The following is a 24435-nucleotide window of genomic DNA, read 5'->3' as shown; positions in this document are numbered from 1 at the left end:
TGTACTCTTGGTGCTTGAGACCTGGTGCACTTGGTGTTTGAGACCTGGTGATCCTGATTTTTGAGAGCTGGTGCTCTTGGTGTTTGAGACCTGGTGCTCTTTGTGTTTGAGACCTGCTGCTCTTGGTTTTTGAGACCTGGTGCTCTTGGTGTTTGAGACCTGGTTCTCTTGGCGTTTGTGACCTGGTTATCTTGGTGTTTGGGACGTGGTTGTCTTGGTGTTTGAGAGCTGGTGCTCTTGATGTTTTAGACCTGGTGCTCTTGGTGTTTGAGACCTGCTGCCTCTTGGTGTTTGAGACCTGGTGCTCTATATGTTTGAGATGGGATGTCTTAGTGTTTGAGACCTGGTGATCCTGATTTTTGAGAGCTGGTGCTCTTGTTGTTTTAGGCCTGGGACTCTTAGTGCTTGAGACCTGCTGCCTCTTGTTTTTTGAGACCAGGTGCTCTTTCTGTTTGAGTTGGGACGTCTTAGTGTTAGAGACCTGTTGCTCTTGGTTTTTGAGACCTGCTGCTGTTGGTGTTTGAGACCTGGTGGTTTTGGTGTTTGAAACCTGGTGGCCTTGGTGTTGGAGTCCTGGTACACTTGGTGTTTGGGAAATGGTACTCTTGGTGTTTGAGACCAGGTGCACTTGGTGTTTGAGACATGGTGATCCTGATTTTTGAGAGCTGGTGCTCTTGGTGTTTGAGACCTGCTGCTCATGATGTTTAAAACCTGCTGCTACTGGTTTTTGAGACCTTGTGCTCTTAGTGTTTGAGACCTGTTGCTCTTGGTGTTTGAGACCTGCTGCTCTTGGTGTTTGAGACCTGGTGCTCTTGGCGTTTGAGGCCTGGTGATCTTGATGTTTGGGACGTGGTTGTCTTGATGTTTGAAAGCTGGTGCTCTTGGTGTTTTAGACCTGTTGCTCCTGGTGTTTGAGACCTTCTTGCCTCTTGGTGTTTGAGACCTGGTGCTCTTTCTGTTTGAGATGGGATGTATTAGTGTTTGAGACCTGGTGCTCTTTGTGTTTGAGACCTGCTGCTGTTGGTGTTTGAGATCTGGTATTCTTGGTTGTTATGACCTGGTGATCATGGTGTTTGCGAGCTGGTGCTCTTGTTGTTTGAGACCTGGTGGTCTTGCTGATTGAGACCTAGTTGTCTTGGTGTTTGAGACCTGGTACTCCTTGTGTTTACGACCTTGTGATCTTGGTGTTTGAGACTGGGTTGTCTTGGTGTTTGAGAGCTGGTGCTCTTGGTTTTTCAGACTTAGTGCTCTTGGATTTTGAGACCTTGTACATTTGTTTTTTGAGAGATGGTGCTACAGGAGTTTGAGACCTGGTGATCTTGGTGTTTGTGAGCTGGTGCTCTTGGTGTTTGAGACCTGGTGCTCTTGATGTTTGAAGCCTTTCGATCTTGGTGTTTGAGAATTCGTTGTCTTGGTGTTTGAGTGCTGGTGCTCTTGGTGTTTGAGAGCTGGTGTTCTTGGTCTTTGAGACCTGGTGTTCTTGGTGTTTGAAACCTGCTGCTCTTGATGTTTCAGACGTGTTGCACTTGGTGTTTGAGACCTGGTTGTCTTGGTGTTTGAGACCTGGTGCTCTTGGTGTTTGAGTCCTGCTGCTCTGGGTGTTCGAGACCTGCTGCTCCTGATGTTTAAGACCTGATGGATCTTCTTATTTGAGTCCTGGTTGTCTTCGTGTTTGAGACCTGGAGCTCCTGGTGTTTGAGACCTGCTGCTCTTGATGTTTCAGACCTGGTGCACTTGGTGTTTGAGACCTGGTTGTCTTGGTGTTTGCAACCTGGTGCTCTTGGTGTTTGAGAGCTGGTGCTCTGGGTGTTTGAGACCTGGTGCTCTTTATATTTGAGACCTGCGGCTCTTGCTGTTTGAGAAAGTGAGCTCTTGGTGATTGAGACCTGGTGCACTTGGTGTTTGAGACCTGGTGCTCTTTGTGATTTAGACCTGCTGCTCATCATGTTTCAGATCTGCTGCTCCTGGCTTTTGAGACCTGGTGCTCTTAGTGTTTGAGACCTGGTGCTCTTGGTGTTTGAGACCTGCTGCTCTTGGTGTTTGAGACCTGGTGCTCTTGCTGTTTGAGCCCTGCTGCTCTTGGTGTTTGAGACCTGTTGCTCTGGGCGTTTGTGACCTGGTCATCATGGTGTTTGGGACGTGGTTGTCTTGGTGTTTGAGAGCTGGTGCTCTTGGTGTTTTAGACCTGGTGCTCTTGGTTTTTGAGACCTGGTGCTCTTGATGTTTGAAGCCTTTCGATCTTGGTGTTTGAGAATTCGTTGTCTTGGTGTTTGAGACCTGGTGATCTTCGTGTTTGAGACGTGGTGATCGTGGTGTTTGAGACCTGGTGGTCTTCGTGTTTGAGACCTGGTTGTCTTGGTGTTTGATTCCTGGTACTCTTGGTGTTTGAAACCTGCTGCTATCGGTGTTTGAGACCTGGTGGTCTTGTTGATTGAGACCTGGTTGTCTTGGTGTTTGAGACCTGGTGCTCTTGGTGTTTGTGAGCTTGTGATCTTGGTGTTTGTGACCTGGTTGTCTTGGTGTTTGAGAGCTGGCGCTCTTGGTTTTTTGAGACCTGGTGCTCTTGGTTTTTGAGACCTTGTACATTTGGTTTTTGTGAGATTTTGCTTTTGGTGTTTGAGACCTTGTGATCTTGGTGTGTGCGACCTGGTGGTCTTGGTGTTTGAGACGTGGTGCTCTTGATGTTCGAGGCCTTTGGATCTCGATGTTTAAAACCTCGTTATCTTGGTGTTTGAGTGCTGCTGCTCTTGGAGTTTGAGAGCTGGTGCTCCTGGTGTGTGAGACCTGGTGTTCTTGATGTTTGAGAACTGCTGCTGCTGTTTCAGACCTGGTGCACTTGGTGTTTGAGACCTGTTGCCCTTGGCGTTTGAGACCTTGTCATCATGGTGTTTGGGATGTGGTTATCTTGGTGTTTGAGAGCTGGTACACTTGGTGTTTGAGAAATGATACTTTTGGTGTTTGAGAACTGGTACATTTGGTCTTTGATACCTGGTGATCCTGATTTCTGAGAGCTGGTGCTCTTGGTGTTTGAGACCTGCTGCTCATGATGTTTAAGACCTGCTGCTCTTGGTTTTTGAGACCTGGTGCTCTTGGTGTTTGAGACATGGTGCACTTGTTGTTTGAGAGCTGATGCTCTTGGTGTTTCAGGCCTCGTGCTCTTGGTGTTTGAGAAATGTTGCCTCTTGGTGTTTGAGACCTGGTGCTCTTTCTGTTTGAGATGGGATGTCTTAGTGTTTGATACCTGCTGCTCTTGGTGTTTGAGACCTGCTGCTGTTGGTGTTTGAGATCTGGTACTCTTGGTGGTTTCGACCTGGTGATCATGTTTTTTGAGACCTGGTGCTCTTGGTGTTTGAGACCTGGTGGTATTCGTGATTGAGGCCTGGTTGTCTTGGTGTTTGAGACCTGTTGCTCTTGGTGATTGCGACCTTGTGATCTTGGTGTTTGAGACCTGGTTGTCTTGTGTTTGAGAGCTGGGGCTCTTGGTGTTTGAGACCTGGTGGTATTGGTGATTGAGTCCTGGTTGTTTTGGTGTTTGAGACCTGGTGCTCTTGGTGATTGAGACCTTATGATCTTGGTGTTTGAGACCTGGCTGTCTTGGTGTTTGAGAACTGGTGCTCTTGGTTTTTGAGACCTGGTGCTGTTGATGTTTCTGACCTGGTGAACTTGGTGTTTGAGACCTGGTGATCTTGATGTTTAAGACCTGGTACTCTTGGTGTTTGAGACTTGCTGCTCTTGGTATTTGAGACCTGGTGCTCTTGGTGTTTGAGACCTGGTGCTCTTGGTGTTTGAGACCTGGTTGTCTTGGTGTTTGAGACCAGCTGCTCTTGGTGTTTGAGACCTGGTGCCCTTGGTGTTTGAGAGCGGGAGCTCTTGGTGCTTTAGACCGGGTGGCCTTGGTGTTTGAGACCTGCTGGTTTTGGTGTTTGAAACCTGGTGGTCTTGGTGTTTGAGACCTGGTACACTTGGTGTATGAGAAAAGTTACTCTTGGTGTTTGAGACCCGGTGCACTTGGTGTTTGAGACCCGGTGATCCTGATTTTTGAGAGCTGATGCTCTTGGTGTTTTAGACCTGGTGCTCTTGGTTTTTGAGATCTGCTGTGTCTTTTTGTTTGAGACGTGGTGCTCTTTCTGTTTGAGATGGGATGTCTTATTGTTTGAGACCTGGTGCTCTTGGTTTTTGAGTCCTGCTGCTGTTGGTGTTTGAGACCTGGTACTCTTGCTGGTTTCGAACTGGTGATCATGGTGTTTGAGACCTGCTGCTCTTGATGTTTCAGACCTGGTGCACTTGGTGTTTGAGTCCTGGTTGTCTTGGTGTTTGAGACCTGGTGCTCTTGGTGTTTGAGACTTGCTGCTCTTGGTGTTTGAGACCTGGTGCTCTTGGTGTTTGAGACATGCCGCTCTTGATGTTTCCGAGCAGGTGCACTTGGTGTTTGAGACCTGTTTGTCTTGGTTTTTGAGACCTTTTGCTCTTGGTGTTTGAGACCTGTTACTCTTGGTGTTCGAGACCTGCTGCTCCTGATGTTGAAGACCTGATGGCTCTTCTTATTTGAGTCCTGGTTGTCTTCGGGTTTGAGCCCTTTTGCTCTTGGTGTTTGAGACTTGCTGCTCTTGATTTTTCTGACCTGGTGCACTTGGAGTTTGAGACCTGGTTGTCTTGGTGTTTGAGACCTGGTGCTCTTGGTGTTTGAGACCTGATTGTCTTGCTGTTTGAGACCTGCTGCTCTTGGTGGTGGAGTCCTGCTGCTCTTGGTGTTTGAGACTGGGAGCTCTTGGTTCTTTAGTCCGGGTGGCCTTGGTGTTTGAGACCTGCTGTTTTTCGTGTTTGAAACCTGATGGTCTTGGTGTTTGAGACCTGGTACACTTCGTGTTTGAGAAATGGTACTCTTGGTGTTTGAGAACTGGTTGTCTTGGTGTTTGAGATCTGGTGCTCTTGATGTTTGAGGCCTGTTGATCTTGGTCTTTTAGACGTCGTTGTCTTGTTGTTTGAGTGCTGGTGCTCTTGGTATTTGAGAGCTGGTGCTCTTGGTGTTTGAGACCTGGTGCTCTTGGTGTTTGAGACTTGCTGCTCTTGGTGTTTGAGACCTGGTGCTCTTGGTGTTTGAGACCTGGTTGTCTTGGTGTTTGAGACCTGCTACTCTTGGTGTTTTAGAGCTGCTGCTCTTGGTTTTTGTGCCCTGGTGTTCTTGGTGTTTGAGACCTCGTGCTCTTGGTGTTTGAGACCTGGTACTCTTGGTGTTTGAGAAATGGTGCTCTTGGCGTTTGAGACCCGGTGATCTTGGTGTTTGGAATGTGTTGTCTTGGAGTATGAGAGCTGGTGCTCTTGGTGATTTAGTCCTGGCGCTCTTGGTGTTTGAGACCTGCTGCCTCTTGGTGTTTGAGATCTGGTGCTACTGTTGTTTGAGACCTGCTGCTGTTGATGTTTGAGTCCTGGTGCTCTTGTAGATTTAGACCGGGTGGTCTTCGTGTTTGAGACCTTGTGATCGTCGTGTTTGAGAGCTGGTTGTCTTGATGTTTGAGAGTTGGTGCTCTTTGCTTTTGAGTCCTGGTGCTCTTAGAGTTTTAGACCTTGTACATTTGGGTTTTGAGAGATGTTGCTATTGGTGTTTGAGACCTGGTGATCTTGGTGTTTGAGACCTGGCCGTCTAGGTGTATGAGACCTGGTACACTTGGTACTTGGGACCTGGTGCTATTGGTGTTTGAGACCTGCTCTTGGTTTTTGCGACATTGTGATCTTGGGGTTGAGACCTGGTTGTCTTGGTGTTTGAGGGCTGGTGCTCTTGGCTTTTGAGACCTGGTGCTCTTGGTGTTCGAGACCTGGTGCTCTTGGTGCTTGAGACCTGATACATTTGGTGTTTTAGATCTGGTTGACTTGGTGTTTGAGACATGTTGATCTTGGTGTTTGAGACCTGGTACACTTGGTGTTTGAGAGGTGGTGCTCTTGGTGTTTGAGACCAGGTGCTCTTGGTGTTTGAGTCCTGCAGCTCTTGATGTTTGAGGCCTGGTGCACTTGGTGTTTGAGACCTGGTTGTCTTTGTGTTTGAGATCTGGTGCTCTTGATGTTTGAGGCCTGTTGATCTTGGTGTTTGAGACGTCGTTGTCGTGGTGTTTGAGTGCTGGTGCTCTTGGTATTTGAGAGCTGGTGTTCTTGGTGTTTGAGACTTGCTGCTCTTGGTGTTTGAGACCTGGTGTTCTTGGTGTTTGAGACCTGGTGCTCTTGGTGTTTGAGTCCTGGTTGACTTGGTGTTTGAGACCTGTTGCTCTTCGTGTTTGAGACTTGCTGCTCTTGGTGTTTGAGACCGGGAGCTCTTGGTGCTTTAGATTGGGTGGCCTTGTTGTTTGAGACCTGGTGGTTTTGGTGTTTGTTACCTGGTGGTCTTGATGTTTGAGACCTGGTACAGTTGGTGTTTGAGAAATTGTACTCTTGGTGCTTGAGACCTGGTGCACTTGGTGTTTGAGACCTGGTGATCCTGATTTTTGAGAGCTGGTGCTCTTGGTGTTTGAGACCTGGTGCTCTTTGTGTTTGAGACCTGCTGCTCTTGGTTTTTGAGACCTGGTGCTCTTGGTGTTTGAGACCTGCTGCTCTTGGTGTTTGAGACCTGGTTCTCTTGGCGTTTGTGACCTGGTTATCTTGGTGTTTGGGACGTGGTTGTCTTGGTGTTTGAGAGCTGGTGCTCTTGATGTTTTAGACCTGGTGCTCTTGGTGTTTGAGACCTGCTGCCTCTTGGTGTTTGAGACCTGGTGCTCTATATGTTTGAGATGGGATGTCTTAGTGTTTGAGACCTGGTGATCCTGATTTTTGAGAGCTGGTGCTCTTGGTGTTTTAGGCCTGGGACTCTTAGTGCTTGAGACCTGCTGCCTCTTGGTTTTTGACACCAGGTGCTCTTTCTGTTTGAGTTGGGACGTCTTAGTGTTAGAGACCTGTTGCTCTTGGTTTTTGAGACCTGCTGCTGTTGGTGTTTGAGACCTGGTGGTTTTGGTGTTTGAAACCTGGTGGCCTTGGTGTTGGAGTCCTGGTACACTTGGTGTTTGGGAAATGGTACTCTTGGTGTTTGAGACCAGGTGCACTTGGTGTTTGAGACATGGTGATCCTGATTTTTGAGAGCTGGTGCTCTTGGTGTTTGAGACATGCCGCTCTTGATGTTTCCGAGCAGGTGCACTTGGTGTTTGAGACCTGTTTGTCTTGGTTTTTGAGACCTTTTGCTCTTGGTGTTTGAGACCTGTTACTCTTGGTGTTCGAGACCTGCTGCTCCTGATGTTGAAGACCTGATGGCTCTTCTTATTTGAGTCCTGGTTGTCTTCGGGTTTGAGCCCTTTTGCTCTTGGTGTTTGAGACTTGCTGCTCTTGATTTTTCTGACCTGGTGCACTTGGAGTTTGAGACCTGGTTGTCTTGGTGTTTGAGACCTGGTGCTCTTGGTGTTTGAGACCTGATTGTCTTGCTGTTTGAGACCTGCTGCTCTTGGTGGTGGAGTCCTGCTGCTCTTGGTGTTTGAGACTGGGAGCTCTTGGTTCTTTAGTCCGGGTGGCCTTGGTGTTTGAGACCTGCTGTTTTTCGTGTTTGAAACCTGATGGTCTTGGTGTTTGAGACCTGGTACACTTCGTGTTTGAGAAATGGTACTCTTGGTGTTTGAGAACTGGTTGTCTTGGTGTTTGAGATCTGGTGCTCTTGATGTTTGAGGCCTGTTGATCTTGGTCTTTTAGACGTCGTTGTCTTGTTGTTTGAGTGCTGGTGCTCTTGGTATTTGAGAGCTGGTGCTCTTGGTGTTTGAGACCTGGTGCTCTTGGTGTTTGAGACTTGCTGCTCTTGGTGTTTGAGACCTGGTGCTCTTGGTGTTTGAGACCTGGTTGTCTTGGTGTTTGAGACCTGCTACTCTTGGTGTTTTAGAGCTGCTGCTCTTGGTTTTTGTGCCCTGGTGTTCTTGGTGTTTGAGACCTCGTGCTCTTGGTGTTTGAGACCTGGTACTCTTGGTGTTTGAGAAATGGTGCTCTTGGCGTTTGAGACCCGGTGATCTTGGTGTTTGGAATGTGTTGTCTTGGAGTATGAGAGCTGGTGCTCTTGGTGATTTAGTCCTGGCGCTCTTGGTGTTTGAGACCTGCTGCCTCTTGGTGTTTGAGATCTGGTGCTACTGTTGTTTGAGACCTGCTGCTGTTGATGTTTGAGTCCTGGTGCTCTTGTAGATTTAGACCGGGTGGTCTTCGTGTTTGAGACCTTGTGATCGTCGTGTTTGAGAGCTGGTTGTCTTGATGTTTGAGAGTTGGTGCTCTTTGCTTTTGAGTCCTGGTGCTCTTAGAGTTTTAGACCTTGTACATTTGGGTTTTGAGAGATGTTGCTATTGGTGTTTGAGACCTGGTGATCTTGGTGTTTGAGACCTGGCCGTCTAGGTGTATGAGACCTGGTACACTTGGTACTTGGGACCTGGTGCTATTGGTGTTTGAGACCTGCTCTTGGTTTTTGCGACATTGTGATCTTGGGGTTGAGACCTGGTTGTCTTGGTGTTTGAGGGCTGGTGCTCTTGGCTTTTGAGACCTGGTGCTCTTGGTGTTCGAGACCTGGTGCTCTTGGTGCTTGAGACCTGATACATTTGGTGTTTTAGATCTGGTTGACTTGGTGTTTGAGACATGTTGATCTTGGTGTTTGAGACCTGGTACACTTGGTGTTTGAGAGGTGGTGCTCTTGGTGTTTGAGACCAGGTGCTCTTGGTGTTTGAGTCCTGCAGCTCTTGATGTTTGAGGCCTGGTGCACTTGGTGTTTGAGACCTGGTTGTCTTTGTGTTTGAGATCTGGTGCTCTTGATGTTTGAGGCCTGTTGATCTTGGTGTTTGAGACGTCGTTGTCGTGGTGTTTGAGTGCTGGTGCTCTTGGTATTTGAGAGCTGGTGTTCTTGGTGTTTGAGACTTGCTGCTCTTGGTGTTTGAGACCTGGTGTTCTTGGTGTTTGAGACCTGGTGCTCTTGGTGTTTGAGTCCTGGTTGACTTGGTGTTTGAGACCTGTTGCTCTTCGTGTTTGAGACTTGCTGCTCTTGGTGTTTGAGACCGGGAGCTCTTGGTGCTTTAGATTGGGTGGCCTTGTTGTTTGAGACCTGGTGGTTTTGGTGTTTGTTACCTGGTGGTCTTGATGTTTGAGACCTGGTACAGTTGGTGTTTGAGAAATTGTACTCTTGGTGCTTGAGACCTGGTGCACTTGGTGTTTGAGACCTGGTGATCCTGATTTTTGAGAGCTGGTGCTCTTGGTGTTTGAGACCTGGTGCTCTTTGTGTTTGAGACCTGCTGCTCTTGGTTTTTGAGACCTGGTGCTCTTGGTGTTTGAGACCTGCTGCTCTTGGTGTTTGAGACCTGGTTCTCTTGGCGTTTGTGACCTGGTTATCTTGGTGTTTGGGACGTGGTTGTCTTGGTGTTTGAGAGCTGGTGCTCTTGATGTTTTAGACCTGGTGCTCTTGGTGTTTGAGACCTGCTGCCTCTTGGTGTTTGAGACCTGGTGCTCTATATGTTTGAGATGGGATGTCTTAGTGTTTGAGACCTGGTGATCCTGATTTTTGAGAGCTGGTGCTCTTGGTGTTTTAGGCCTGGGACTCTTAGTGCTTGAGACCTGCTGCCTCTTGGTTTTTGACACCAGGTGCTCTTTCTGTTTGAGTTGGGACGTCTTAGTGTTAGAGACCTGTTGCTCTTGGTTTTTGAGACCTGCTGCTGTTGGTGTTTGAGACCTGGTGGTTTTGGTGTTTGAAACCTGGTGGCCTTGGTGTTGGAGTCCTGGTACACTTGGTGTTTGGGAAATGGTACTCTTGGTGTTTGAGACCAGGTGCACTTGGTGTTTGAGACATGGTGATCCTGATTTTTGAGAGCTGGTGCTCTTGGTGTTTGAGACCTGCTGCTCATGATGTTTAAAACCTGCTGCTACTGGTTTTTGAGACCTTGTGCTCTTAGTGTTTGAGACCTGTTGCTCTTGGTGTTTGAGACCTGCTGCTCTTGGTGTTTGAGACCTGGTGCTCTTGGCGTTTGAGGCCTGGTGATCTTGATGTTTGGGACGTGGTTGTCTTGATGTTTGAAAGCTGGTGCTCTTGGTGTTTTAGACCTGTTGCTCCTGGTGTTTGAGACCTTCTTGCCTCTTGGTGTTTGAGACCTGGTGCTCTTTCTGTTTGAGATGGGATGTATTAGTGTTTGAGACCTGGTGCTCTTTGTGTTTGAGACCTGCTGCTGTTGGTGTTTGAGATCTGGTATTCTTGGTTGTTATGACCTGGTGATCATGGTGTTTGCGAGCTGGTGCTCTTGTTGTTTGAGACCTGGTGGTCTTGCTGATTGAGACCTAGTTGTCTTGGTGTTTGTGACCTGGTACTCCTTGTGTTTACGACCTTGTGATCTTGGTGTTTGAGACTGGGTTGTCTTGGTGTTTGAGAGCTGGTGCTCTTGGTTTTTCAGACTTAGTGCTCTTGGATTTTGAGACCTTGTACATTTGTTTTTTGAGAGATGGTGCTACAGGAGTTTGAGACCTGGTGATCTTGGTGTTTGTGAGCTGGTGCTCTTGGTGTTTGAGACCTGGTGCTCTTGATGTTTGAAGCCTTACGATCTTGTTGTTTGAGAATTCGTTGTCTTGGTGTTTGAGTGCTGGTGCTCTTGGTGTTTGAGAGCTGGTGTTCTTGGTCTTTGAGACCTGGTGTTCTTGGTGTTTGAAACCTGCTGCTCTTGATGTTTCAGACGTGTTGCACTTGGTGTTTGAGACCTGGTTGTCTTGGTGTTTGAGACCTGGTGCTCTTGGTGTTTGAGTCCTGCTGCTCTGGGTGTTCGAGACCTGCTGCTCCTGATGTTTAAGACCTGATGGCTCTTCTTATTTGAGTCCTGGTTGTCTTCGTGTTTGAGACCTGGAGCTCCTGGTGTTTGAGACCTGCTGCTCTTGATGTTTCAGACCTGGTGCACTTGGTGTTTGAGACCTGGTTGTCTTGGTGTTTGCGACCTGGTGCTCTTGGTGTTTGAGAGCTGGTGCTCTGGGTGTTTGAGACCTGGTGCTCTTTATATTTGAGACCTGCTGCTCTTGCTGTTTGAGAAAGTGAGCTCTTGGTGATTGAGACCTGGTGCACTTGGTGTTTGAGACCTGGTGCTCTTTGTGATTTAGACCTGCTGCTCATCATGTTTCAGATCTGCTGCTCCTGGCTTTTGAGACCTGGTGCTCTTAGTGTTTGAGACCTGGTGCTCTTGGTGTTTGAGACCTGCTGCTCTTGGTGTTTGAGACCTGGTGCTCTTGGCGTTTGAGACCTGGTGATCTTGCTGTTTGGGACGTGGTTGTCTTGGTGTTTGAGAGCTGGTGCTCTTGGTGTTTTAGACCTGGTGCTCTTGGTGTTCGAGACCTGCTTCCTCTTGCTGTTTGAGACCTGGTGCTCTTTCTGTTTGTGATGGGATGTCTTAGTGCTTGAGACATGGTGCTCTTGCTGTTTGAGACCTGCTGCTGTTGGTGTTTGTGACCTGGTACTCTTGGTGGTTACGACCTAGTGATCATGGTGTTTGAGAGCTGGTGCTCTTGGTGTTTGAGACCTGGTGCTCCTCGTGTTTTGGACCTGGTGCTCTTGGTGTTCGAGACCTGCTGCCTCTTGGTGTTTGAGACCTGGTGTTCTTTCTGTTTGAGATGGAAGGTCTTAGTGTTTGAGACCTGGTTCTCTTGGTCTTTGAGACCTGCTGCTGCTGGTGTTTGAAACCTGGTGCTCTCCGTGGTTACGACCTGGTGATCATGATGTTTGAGAGCTGGTGCTCTTGGTATTTGAGACCTTGTGATCTTGGTGTTTGAGACCTGGTTGTCTTGGTGTTTGAGAACTGGTGCTCTTGGTTTTCGAGACCTTGTACTCTTGCACTTTGAGACCTTGTACATTTGTTTTTTGAGAGATGGTGCTATTGGTGTTTGAGACCTGGTGATCTTGATGTTGGTGACCTGGTTCTTTGGTGTTTGAGACCTGGTGTTCTTGGTGTCTGAGACCTGGTTATCTCGGTGTTTCAGACCTGGTGCTCTTTGTGTTTGAGACCTGCTGCTACTGATGTTTAAGACCTGATTGCTCTTCTTATTTGAGTCCTGGGTGTCTTCGTGTTTGAGACCTGGTACTCTTGGTGTTTGAGACCTGCTGCTCTTGTTTTTTGAGACCTGGTGCTCTTGGTGTTTGAGACCTGGTTGTCTTGGTGTATGAGACCTGGTGCTCTTCGTGTTTGAGAGCTGGTGCTCCTGGTGTTTGAGACCTGGTGCTCTTTATGTTTGAGAACTGGTGCTCTTGCTGTTTGAGACAGGGAGCTCTTTGTGCTTTTGAGCGGATGGCCTTGTTGTTTGAGACCTGGTGGTTTTGGTGTTTGAAACCTGGTGGTCTTGTTGTGTGAGACATGGTGCACTTGGTGTTTGAGAAATGGTACTCTTGGAGATTGAGACATGGTGCACTTGCTGTTTGTGACCTGGTCCTCTTTGTGATTGAGACCTGCTGCTCATAATGTTTCAGACCTGCTGCTCTTGGCTTTTGAGACCTGGTGCTCTTAGTGTTTGAGACCTGGTGCTCTTGGTGTTTGAGACCTGGTGCTCTTGGTGTTTGTGACCTGCTGCTCTTGGTGTTTGAGACCTGGTGCTCTTGGCGTTTGAGACCTTGTGATCTTGCTGTTTGGGACGTGGTTGTCTTGCTGTTTGAGACCTGCTGCTGTTGGTGTTTGTGACCTGGTTCTCTTGGTGGTTACGATCTGGTGATCATGGTGTTTGAGAGCTGGTGTTCTTGGTGTTTGAGACCTGCTGCTCTTGATGTTTCAGAGCTGGTGCACTTGGTGTTTGATACCTGGTTGTCTTGGGTTTTGAGACCTGGTGCTCTTGGTGTTTGAGACCTGCTGCTCTTGGTGTTAGAGACCTGCTGCTCCTGATGTTTAAGACCTGATGGCTCTTGGTATTTGAGACCTGGATGTCTTCGTTTTTGAGACCTGGTAATCTTGGTGTTTTAGACCTGCTGCTCTTGGTATTTGAGACCTGGTGCTCTTGGTGTTTGAGACCTGTGCCCTTGGTGTTTGAGACCTGCTGCTCTTGGTATTTGAGACCTGGTGCTCTTGGTGTTTGAGACCTGTGCCCTTGGTGTTTGAGACCTGGTGCTCCCGTGTTTGGGCCTGGTGCATTTGGCATTTGAGTCCTGGTGATTTTGGTGTTTGAGACCTGGATGTCTTCGTGTTTGAGACCTGGTGATTTTGATGTTTGAGACCTGGTGCTCTTGGTTGTTGAGACCTGGTTATCTTGGTGTTTGAGAAGTGGCACACATGGTTTTTGAGACGTGGGACCCTTGGTTTTTGAGACCTGGTGAACTTGGTGTTTGAGACCTGGTGATCTTCGTGTTTGTGACGTGGTGATCGTGGTGTTTGAGACCTGGTGGTCTTCGTGTTTGAGACCTGGTGCTCTTGGTGTTTGAGACCTGCTACACTTCATGTTTGAGACATGGTTGTCTTGTTGTTTGAGGCCTGGTGGTCTTCGTGTTTGAGACATGGTACACTTGGTATTTCAGAGCTGGTGCTCTTGGTGTATGAGACCTGTTTGTCTTGGTGTTTGAGTGCTGGTGCTCTTGGTTTTTGATATCTTGGTGCTGTTGTTGTTTGAGACCGGCTGCTCTTGATCTTTGAGACCTGGTGCACTTGGTGTTTGATACCTGGTTGTCTTGGTGTTTGAGACTTGCTGCTCTTGGTATTTGAGACCTGCTGCTCTTGGTGTTTGAGACCGGGAGCTCTTGGTGCTTTTGACCGGGTGGCCTTGGTGTTTGAGACCTTGTCGTTTTGTTGTTTGAAACCTGGTGGTCTTGGTGTTTGAGACCTGGTATACTTGGTGTTTGAGAAGTGATACTCAAGTTGTTTGAGACCTGGTGATCCTTTTTTTTGAGAGCTGGTGCTCTTGGTGTTTGAGACCTGGTGCTCTTTGTGTTTGAGACGTGCTGCTCATGATGTTTAAGACCTGCTACTCTTGGTTTTTGAGAACTGGTGCTCTTGGTGATTGAGACCTGGTGCTCATGGCGTTTGAGACGTGTTAATCTTCGTGTTTTGGACGTGGTTGTCTCGGTGTTTGAGAGCTGGTGCTCTTTGTGTTTTAGACCTGGTACTCTTGGTGTTTGAGACCTGCTGCCTCTTGGTGTTTGAGACCTGGTGCTCTATATGTTTGAGATGGGATGTCTTAGTGTTTGAGACCTGGTGATCCTGATTTTTGAGAGCTAGTGCTCTTGGTGTTTTAGGCCTGGGACTCTTAGTGCTTGAGACCTGCTGCCTCTTGGTGTTTGAGACCTGGTTCTCTTGGCGTTTGTGACCTGGTTATCTTGGTGTTTGGGACGTGGTTGTCTTGGTGTTTGAGAGCTGGTGCTCTTGATGTTTTAGACCTGGTGCTCTTGGTGTTTGAGACCTGCTGCCTCTTGGTGTTTGAGACCTGGTGCTCTATATGTTTGAGATGGGATGTCTTAGTGTTTGAGACCTGGTGATCCTGATTTTTGAGAGCTGGTGCTCTTGGTGTTTTAGGCCTGGGACTCTTAGTGCTTGAGACCTGCTGCCTCTTGGTTTTTGAGACCAGGTGCTCTTCCTGTTTGAGTTGGGACGTCTTAGTGTTAGAGACCTGTTGCTCTTGGTTTTTGAGACCTGCTGCTGTTGGTGTTTGAGACCTGGTGGTTTTGGTGTTTGAAACCTGGTGGCCTTGGTGTTGGAGTCCTGGTACACTTGGTGTTTGGGAAATGGTACTCTTGGTGTTTGAGACCAGGTGCACTTGGTGTTTGAGACATGGTGATCCTGATTTTTGAGAGCTGGTGCTCTTGGTGTTTGAGACCTGCTGCTCATGATGTTTAAAACCTGCTGCTACTGGTTTTTGAGACCTTGTGCTCTTAGTGTTTGAGACCTGTTGCTCTTGGTGTTTGAGACCTGCTGCTCTTGGTGTTTGAGACCTGGTGCTCTTGGCGTTTGAGGCCTGGTGATCTTGATGTTTGGGACGTGGTTGTCTTGATGTTTGAAAGCTGGTGCTCTTGGTGTTTTAGACCTGTTGCTCCTGGTGTTTGAGACCTTCTTGCCTCTTGGTGTTTGAGACCTGGTGCTCTTTCTGTTTGAGATGGGATGTATTAGTGTTTGAGACCTGGTGCTCTTTGTGTTTGAGACCTGCTGCTGTTGGTGTTTGAGATCTGGTATTCTTGGTTGTTATGACCTGGTGATCATGGTGTTTGCGAGCTGGTGCTCTTGTTGTTTGAGACCTGGTGGTCTTGCTGATTGAGACCTAGTTGTCTTGGTGTTTGTGACCTGGTACTCCTTGTGTTTACGACCTTGTGATCTTGGTGTTTGAGACTGGGTTGTCTTGGTGTTTGAGAGCTGGTGCTCTTGGTTTTTCAGACTTAGTGCTCTTGGGTTTTGAGACCTTGTACATTTGTTTTTTGAGAGATGGTGCTACAGGAGTTTGAGACCTGGTGATCTTGGTGTTTGTGAGCTGGTGCTCTTGGTGTTTGAGACCTGGTGCTCTTGATGTTTGAAGCCTTACGATCTTGGTGTTTGAGAATTCGTTGTCTTGGTGTTTGAGTGCTGGTGCTCTTGGTGTTTGAGAGCTGGTGTTCTTGGTCTTTGAGACCTGGTGTTCTTGGTGTTTGAAACCTGCTGCTCTTGATGTTTCAGACGTGTTGCACTTGGTGTTTGAGACCTGGTTGTCTTGGTGTTTGAGACCTGGTGCTCTTGGTGTTTGAGTCCTGCTGCTCTGGGTGTTCGAGACCTGCTGCTCCTGATGTTTAAGACCTGATGGCTCTTCTTATTTGAGTCCTGGTTGTCTTCGTGTTTGAAACCTGGAGCTCCTGGTGTTTGAGACCTGCTGCTCTTGATGTTTCAGACCTGATGTACTTGGTGTTTGAGACCTGGTTGCCTTGGTGTTTGCGACCTGGTGCTCTTGGTGTTTGAGAGCTGGTGCTCTGGGTGTTTGAGACCTGGTGCTCTTTATATTTGAGACCTGCTGCTCTTGCTGTTTGAGAAAGTGAGCTCTTGGTGATTGAGACCTGGTGCACTTGGTGTTTGAGACCTGGTGCTCTTTGTGATTTAGACCTGCTGCTCATCATGTTTCAGATCTGCTGCTCCTGGCTTTAGAGACCTGGTGCTCTTAGTGTTTGAGACCTGGTGCTCTTGGTGTTTGAGACCTGCTGCTCTTGGTGTTTGAGACCTGGTGCTCTTGGCGTTTGAGACCTGGTGATCTTGCTGTTTGGGACGTGGTTGTCTTGGTGTTTGAGAGCTGGTGCTCTTGGTGTTTTAGACCTGGTGCTCTTGGTGTTCGAGACCTGCTTCCTCTTGCTGTTTGAGACCTGGTGCTCTTTCTGTTTGTGATGGGATGTCTTAGTGCTTGAGACATGGTGCTCTTGCTGTTTGAGACCTGCTGCTGTTGGTGTTTGTGACCTGGTACTCTTGGTGGTTACGACCTAGTGATCATGGTGTTTGAGAGCTGGTGCTCTTGGTGTTTGAGACCTGGTGCTCCTCGTGTTTTAGACCTGGTGCTCTTGGTGTTCGAGACCTGCTGCCTCTTGGTGTTTGAGACCTGGTGTTCTTTCTGTTTGAGATGGAAGGTCTTAGTGTTTGAGACCTGGTTCTCTTGGTCTTTGAGACCTGCTGCTGCTGGTGTTTGAAACCTGGTGCTCTCCGTGGTTACGACCTGGTGATCATGATGTTTGAGAGCTGGTGCTCTTGGTATTTGAGAGCTTGTGATCTTGGTGTTTGAGACCTGGTTGTCTTGGTGTTTGAGAACTGGTGCTCTTGGTTTTTGAGACCTTGTACTCTTGCACTTTGAGACCTTGTACATTTGTTTTTTGAGAGATGGTGCTATTGGTGTTTGAGAACTGGTGTTCTTGATGTTGGTGACCTGGTTCTTTGGTGTTTGAGACCTGGTGTTCTTGGTGTCTGAGACCTGGTTATCTCGGTGTTTCAGACCTGGTGCTCTTTGTGTTTGAGACCTGCTGCTACTTATGTTTAAGACCTGATTGCTCTTCTTATTTGAGTCCTGGGTGTCTTCGTGTTTGAGACCTGGTACTCTTGGTGTTTGAGACCTGCTGCTCTTGTTTTTTGAGACCTGGTGCTCTTGGTGTTTGAGACCTGGTTGTCTTGGTGTATGAGACCTGGTGCTCTTCGTGTTTGAGAGCTGGTGCTCCTGGTGTTTGAGACCTGGTGCTCTTTATGTTTGAGAACTGGTGCTCTTGCTGTTTGAGACAGGGAGCTCTTTGTGCTTTTGAGCGGATGGCCTTGTTGTTTGAGACCTGGTGGTTTTGGTGTTTGAAACCTGGTGGTCTTGTTGTTTGAGACATGGTGCACTTGGTGTTTGAGAAATGGTACTCTTGGAGATTGAGACATGGTGCACTTGCTGTTTGTGACCTGGTCCTCTTTGTGATTGAGACCTGCTGCTCTTGGTGTTTGAGACCTGGTGCTCTTGGCGTTTGAGACCTTGTGATCTTGCTGTTTGGGACGTGGTTGTCTTGCTGTTTGAGACCTGCTGCTGTTGGTGTTTGTGACCTGGTTCTCTTGGTGGTTACGATCTGGTGATCATGGTGTTTGAGAGCTGGTGTTCTTGGTGTTTGAGACCTGCTGCTCTTGATGTTTCAGAGCAGGTGCACTTGGTGTTTGATACCTGGTTGTCTTGGGTTTTGAGACCTGGTGCTCTTGGTGTTTGAGACCTGCTGCTCTTGGTGTTAGAGACCTGCTGCTCCTGATGTTTAAGACCTGATGGCTCTTGGTATTTGAGACCTGGATGTCTTCGTTTTTGAGACCTGGTAATCTTGGTGTTTTAGACCTGCTGCTCTTGGTATTTGAGACCTGGTGCTCTTGGTGTTTGAGACCTGTGCCCTTGGTGTTTGAGACCTGCTGCTCTTGGTATTTGAGACCTGGTGCTCTTGGTGTTTGAGACCTGTGCCCTTGGTGTTTGAGACCTGGTGCTCCCGTGTTTGGGCCTGGTGCATTTGGCATTTGAGTCCTGGTGATTTTGGTGTTTGAGACCTGGATGTCTTCGTGTTTGAGACCTGGTGATTTTGATGTTTGAGACCTGGTGCTCTTGGTTGTTGAGACCTGGTTATCTTGGTGTTTGAGAAGTGGCACACATGGTTTTTGAGACGTGGGACCCTTGGTTTTTGAGACCTGGTGAACTTGGTGTTTGAGACCTGGTGATCTTCGTGTTTGTGACGTGGTGATCTTGGTGTTTGAGACCTGGTGGTCTTCGTGTTTGAGACCTGGTGCTCTTGGTGTTTGAGACCTGCTACACTTCATGTTTGAGACATGGTTGTCTTGTTGTTTGAGGCCTGGTGGTCTTCGTGTTTGAGACATGGTACACTTGGTATTTCAGAGCTGGTGCTCTTGGTGTATGAGACCTGTTTGTCTTGGTGTTTGAGTGCTGGTGCTCTTGGTTTTTGATATCTTGGTGCTGTTGTTGTTTGAGACCGGCTGCTCTTGATCTTTGAAACCTGGTGCACTTGGTGTTTGATACCTGGTTGTCTTGGTGTTTGAGACTTGCTGCTCTTGGTATTTGAGACCTGCTGCTCTTGGTGTTTGAGACCGGGAGCTCTTGGTGCTTTTGACCGGGTGGCCTTGGTGTTTGAGACCTTGTCGTTTTGTTGTTTGAAACCTGGTGGTCTTGGTGTTTGAGACCTGGTATACTTGGTGTTTGAGAAGTGATACTCAAGTTGTTTGAGACCTGGTGATCCTTTTTTTTGAGAGCTGGTGCTCTTGGTGTTTGAGACCTGGTGCTCTTTGTGTTTGAGACGTGCTGCTCATGATGTTTAAGACCTGCTACTCTTGGTTTTTGAGAACTGGTGCTTTTGGTGATTGAGACCTGGTGCTCATGGCGTTTGAGACGTGTTAATCTTCGTGTTTTGGACGTGGTTGTCTCGGTGTTTGAGAGCTGGTGCTCTTTGTGTTTTAGACCTGGTACTCTTGGTGTTTGAGACCTGCTGCCTCTTGGTGTTTGAGACCTGAATCTCTTTCTGTTTGAAAGGGGTTTTCTTAGTGTTTGAGACCTGGTGCTCTTGGTTTTTGATACCTGGTTGTCTTGGTGTTTGAGACTTGCTGCTCTTGGTGTTTGAGAACTGGTGCTCTTGGTCTTTGAGACCTCGTTTTCTTAATGTTTGAGTCCTGCTGCTCTTGTTGTTTGAGACCTGCTGCTCTTGGTGTTTGAGACCGGGAGCTCTTGGTGATTTTGACCGGGTGGCCTTGGTGTTTGAGACCTTGTCGTTTTGGTATTTGAAACCTGGTGGTCTTGGTGTTTGAGAGCTGGTACACTTGGTGTTTGAGAAATGATACTCATGGTGTTTGAGACCTGGTGATCCTTTTTTTTTGAGAGCTGGTGCTCTTGGTGTTTGAGACCTGGTGCTCTTTGTGTTTGAGACGTGCTGCTCATGATGTTAAAGACCTGCTGCTCTTGGTTTTTGAGAACTGGTGCTCTTGGTGATTGAGACCTGGTGCTCTTGGTGTTTGAGACCTGCTGCTCTTGGTGTTTGAGACCTGGTGCTCATGGCGTTTGAGACGTGGTAATCTTCGTGTTTGGGACGTGGTTGTCTCGGTGTTTGAGAGCTGGTGTTCTTTGTGTTTTAGACCTGGTACTCTTGGTGTTTGAGACCTGCTGCCTCTTGGTGTTTGAGACCTGAAACTCTTTCTGTTTGACAGGGGTTGTCTTACTGTTTGAGACCTGGTGCTCCTGGTGTTTGAGACCTGCTGCTGTTGGTGTTTGAGAACTGGTACCCTTGGTGGTTAAGACCTGGTGATCATGGTGTTTGAGAGCTGGTGCTCTTGGTGTTTGACACCTTGTGATCTTGGTGTTTGAGACCTCGTTGTCTTGTTGTTTGAGTGTTGGTGCTCTTGGTGTTTGAGAGCTGGTGCTCTTGGTGTTTGAGACCTGGTGCTCTTGGTGTTTGAGGCCTGCTGCTCTTGATGTTTCAGAGCAGGTGCACTTGGTGTTTGATACCTGGTTGTCTTGGGTTTTGAGACCTGGTGCTCTTGGTGTTTGAGACCTGCTGCTCTTGGTGTTCGAGACCTGCTGCTCCTCATGTTTAAGACCTGATGGCTCTTGGTATTTGAGACCTGGATGTCTTGGTGTTTGAGACCTGGTACTCTTGGTGTTTGAGACCTGCTGCTCTTGGTATTTGAGACCTGGTGCTCTTGGTGTTTGAGACCTGTGCCCTTGGTGTTTGAGACCTGGTGCTCCCGTGTTTGGGCCTGGTGCATTTGGTATTTGAGTCCTGGTGATTTTGGTGTTTGAGACCTGTTGCTCTTGGTGTTTGAGACCTGGTGATTTTGGTATTTGAGACCTGGTGCTCTTGGTTGTTGAGACCTGGTTGTCTTGGTGTTTGAGAAGTGGCACACATGGTGTTTGAGAAGTGGGACCCTTGGTTTTTGAGACCTGGTGAACTTGGTGTTTGAGACCTGGTGATCTTCGTGTTTGTGACGTGGTGATCTTGGTGTTTGAGACCTGGTGGTCTTCGTGTTTGAGACCTGGTGCTCTTGGTGTTTGAGACCTCGTTTTCTTAATGTTTGAGTCCTGCTGCTCTTGTTGTTTGAGACCTGCTGCTCTTGGTGTTTGAGACCGGGAGCTCTTGGTGATTTTGACCGGGTGGCCTTGGTGTTTGAGACCTTGTCGTTTTGGTATTTGAAACCTGGTGGTCTTGGTGTTTGAGAGCTGGTACACTTGGTGTTTGAGAAATGATACTCATGGTGTTTGAGACCTGGTGATCCTTTTTTTTGAGAACTGGTGCTCTTGGTGTTTGAGACCTGGTGCTCTTTGTGTTTGAGACGTGCTGCTCATGATGTTAAAGACCTGCTGCTCTTGGTTTTTGAGAACTGGTGCTCTTGGTGATTGAGACCTGGTGCTCTTGGTGTTTGAGACCTGCTGCCCTTGGTGTTTGAGACCTGGTGCTCATGGCGTTTGAGACGTGGTAATCTTTGTGTTTGGGACGTGGTTGTCTCGGTGTTTGAGAGCTAGTGTTCTTTGTGTTTTAGACCTGGTACTCTTGGTGTTTGAGACCTGCTGCCTCTTGGTGTTTGAGACCTGAAACTCTTTCTGTTTGACAGGGGTTGTCTTACTGTTTGAGACCTGGTGCTCCTGGTGTTTGAGATTTGCTGCTGTTGGTGTTTGAGAACTGGTACCCTTGGTGGTTAAGACCTGGTGATCATGGTGTTTGAGAGCTGGTGCTCTTGGTGTTTGACACCTTGTGATCTTGGTGTTTGAGACCTCGTTGTCTTGTTGTTTGAGTGCTGGTGCTCTTGGTGTTTGAGAGCTGGTGCTCTTGGTGTTTGAGGCCTGCTGCTCTTGATGTTTCAGAGCAGGTGCACTTGGTGTTTGATACCTGGTTGTCTTGGGTTTTGAGACCTGGTGCTCTTGGTGTTTGAGACCTGCTGCTCTTGGTGTTCGAGACCTGCTGCTCCTCATGTTTAAGACCTGATGGCTCTTGGTATTTGAGACCTGGATGTCTTGGTGTTTGAGACCTGGTACTCTTGGTGTTTGAGACCTGCTGCTCTTGGTATTTGAGACCTGGTGCTCTTGGTGTTTGAGACCTGTGCCCTTGGTGTTTGAGACCTGGTGCTCCCGTGTTTGGGCCTGGTGCATTTGGTATTTGAGTCCTGGTGATTTTGGTGTTTGAGACCTGGTGCTCTTGGTGTTTGAGACCTGGTGATTTTGGTATTTGAGACCTGGTGCTCTTGGTTGTTGAGACCTGGTTATCTTGGTGTTTGAGAAGTGGCACACATGGTGTTTGAGAAGTGGGACCCTTGGTTTTTGAGACCTGGTGAACTTGGTGTTTGAGACCTGGTGATCTTCGCGTTTGTGACGTGGTGATCTTGGTGTTTGAGACCTGGTGGTCTTCGTGTTTGAGACATGGTTGTCTTGGTGTTTGATGCCTGGTGGTCTTCGTGTTTGAGACATGGTACACTTGGTATTTCAGAGCTGGTGCTCTTGGTGTTTGAGACCTGTTTGTCTTGGTGTTTGTTTGCTGGTGCTCTTGGTTTTTGATCACTTGGTGCTCTTGTTGTTTGAGACCTGCTGCTCTTGATCTTTGAGACCTGGTGCACTTGGTGTTTGATACCTGGTTGTCTTGGTGTTTGAGACTTGCTGCTCTTGGTGTTTGAGAACTGGTGCTCTTGGTGTTTGAGACCTCGTTTTCTTAATGTTTGAGTCCTGCTGCTCTTGCTGTTTGAGACCTGCTGCTCTTGGTGTTTGAGACCGGGAGCTCTTGGTGCTTTTGAACGGGTGGCCTTGGTTTTTGAGACCTTGTCGTTTTGTTGTTTGAAACCTGGTCGTCTTGGTGTTTGAGACCTGGTATACTTGGTGTTTGAGAAATGATACTCATGGTGTTTGAGACCTGGTGATCCTTTTTTTTGAGAGCTAGTGCTCTTGGTGTTTGAGACTTGGTGCTCTTTGTGTCTGAGACGTGCTGCTCATGATGTTTAAGACCTGCTGCTCTTGGTTTTTGAGAACTGGTGCTCTTGGTGATTGAGACCTGGTGCTCTTGGTGTTTGAGACCTGCTGCCCTTGGTGTTTGAGACCTGGTGCTCATGGCGTTTGAGACGTGGTAATCTTTGTGTTTGCGACGTGGTTGTCTCGGTGTTTGAGAGCTGGTGCTCTTTGTGTTTTACACCTGGTACTCTTGGTGTTTGAGACCTGGTGCTCTTGGTGTTTGAGACCTGCTGCTGTTGGTGTTTGAGAACTGGTGATCTTGGTGTTTGAGACCTGGTGGTCTTGGTGATTGAGACCTGGTTGTCTTGGTGTTTGTGCCCTGGTGCTCCTGGTGTTTGAGACCTTGTGATCTTGGTGTTTGAGACCTGGATGTCTTGGTGTTTGAGAGCTGCAGCTCTTGGTTTTTGAGACCTGGTGCTCTTGCATTTTGAGACTTTGTACATTTGGTTTTTGAGATTTGGTGCTAATGGTGTTTGAGACCTGGTGATCTTGGTGTTTGTGACCTGGTGCTCTTGGTGTTTGAGACCTGGTGCTCTTGATGTTTGAGGCCTTTGGATCTTGGTGTTTGAGACCTCGTTGTCTTGGTTTCTGAGTGCTGGTGCTCTTGGTGTTTGAGATCTGGTTCTCTTGGTGTTTGAGACCTGGTGTTCATGGTGTTTGAGACCTGCTGCTCTTGATGTTTCAGATCTGGTGCACTTGGTGTTTGAGACCTTGTTGTCTTCGTGTTTGAGAGCTGGTGCTCTTGTTTTTTGAGACCTGGTGCTCTTGGAATTTGAGACCTTGTACATTTGCTTTTTGAGAAATGGTGCTTTTGGTGTTTGAGACCTGGTGCTCTTGGCGTTTGAGACCTGGTGATCTTGCTGTTTGGGACGTGGTTGTCTTGGTGTTTGAGAGCTGGTGCTATTGGTGTTTCAGACCTGGTGCTCTTGGTGTTCGAGACCTGCTTCCTCTTTGTGTTTGAGACCTGGTGCTCTTTCTGTTTGAGATGGGATGTCTTAGTGTTTGTGAAATGGTGCTCTTGCTGTTTGAGACCTGCTGCTGTTGGTGTTTTTGATCTGGTTCCCTTGGTGGTTACGACCTGGTGATCATGGTGTTTGAGAGCTGGTGGTCTTGGTTTTTGAGACCTGGTGGTCTTGGTGATTTAGACGTGGTTGTCTTGGTGTTTGAGACCTGGTACTCCTGGTGTTTTAGACCTGGTGCTCTTGGTGTTCGAAACCTGCTGCCTCTTGGTGTTTGAGTCCAGGTGTTCTTTCTGTTTGAGATGGGATGTCTTAGTGTTTGAGACCTGGTGCTCTTGGTGAGTGAGACCTGCTGCTGTTGGTGTTTGAGACCTCGTACTCTTCGTGGTTACGACCTGGTGATCATGATGTTTGAGAGCTGGAGCTCTTGGTGTTTGAGAGCTGGTGCTCTTGGTGTTTGATACCTTGTGATCTTGGTGTTTGAGACCTCGTTGTCTTGGTGTTTGAGTGCTGGTGCTCTTGGTGTTTGAGAGCTGGTGCTCTTGGTGTTTGAGACCTGCTGCTCTTGATGTTTCAGAGCAGGTGCACTTCGTGTTTGATACCTGGTTGTCTTGAGTTTTGAGACTTGGAGCTGTTGGTGTTTGAGACCTGCTGCTCTTGGTGTTCGAGACCTGCTGCTCCTCATGTTTAAGACCTGATGGCTCTTGGTATTTGAGACCTGGATATCTTCGTGTTTGAGACCTGGTACTCTTGGTGTTTGAGACCTGGTGCTCTTGGTATTTGAGACCTGGTGCTCTTGGTGTTTGAGACCTGTGCCCTTGGTGTTTGAGACCTGGTGCTCCCGTGTTTGGGCCTGGTGCATTTGGTATTTGAGTCCTGGTGATTTTGGTGTTTGAGACCTGGTGCTCTTGGTTGTTGAGACCTGGTTATCTTGGTGTTTGAGAAGTGGCACACATGGTGTTTGAGACGTGGGACCCTTGGTTTTTGAGACCTGGTGAACTTAGCGTTTTAGACCTGGTGATCTTCGTGTTTGTGACGTGGTGATCTTGGTGTTTGAGATCTGGTGGTCTTGGTGTTTGAT

This window comes from Carcharodon carcharias, chromosome 11 (genome assembly GCF_017639515.1).
Source record: "Carcharodon carcharias isolate sCarCar2 chromosome 11, sCarCar2.pri, whole genome shotgun sequence".
NCBI classification, from domain to species: Eukaryota; Metazoa; Chordata; class Chondrichthyes; order Lamniformes; family Lamnidae; genus Carcharodon; species Carcharodon carcharias.
This window is presented reverse-complemented; position numbering follows the sequence as displayed.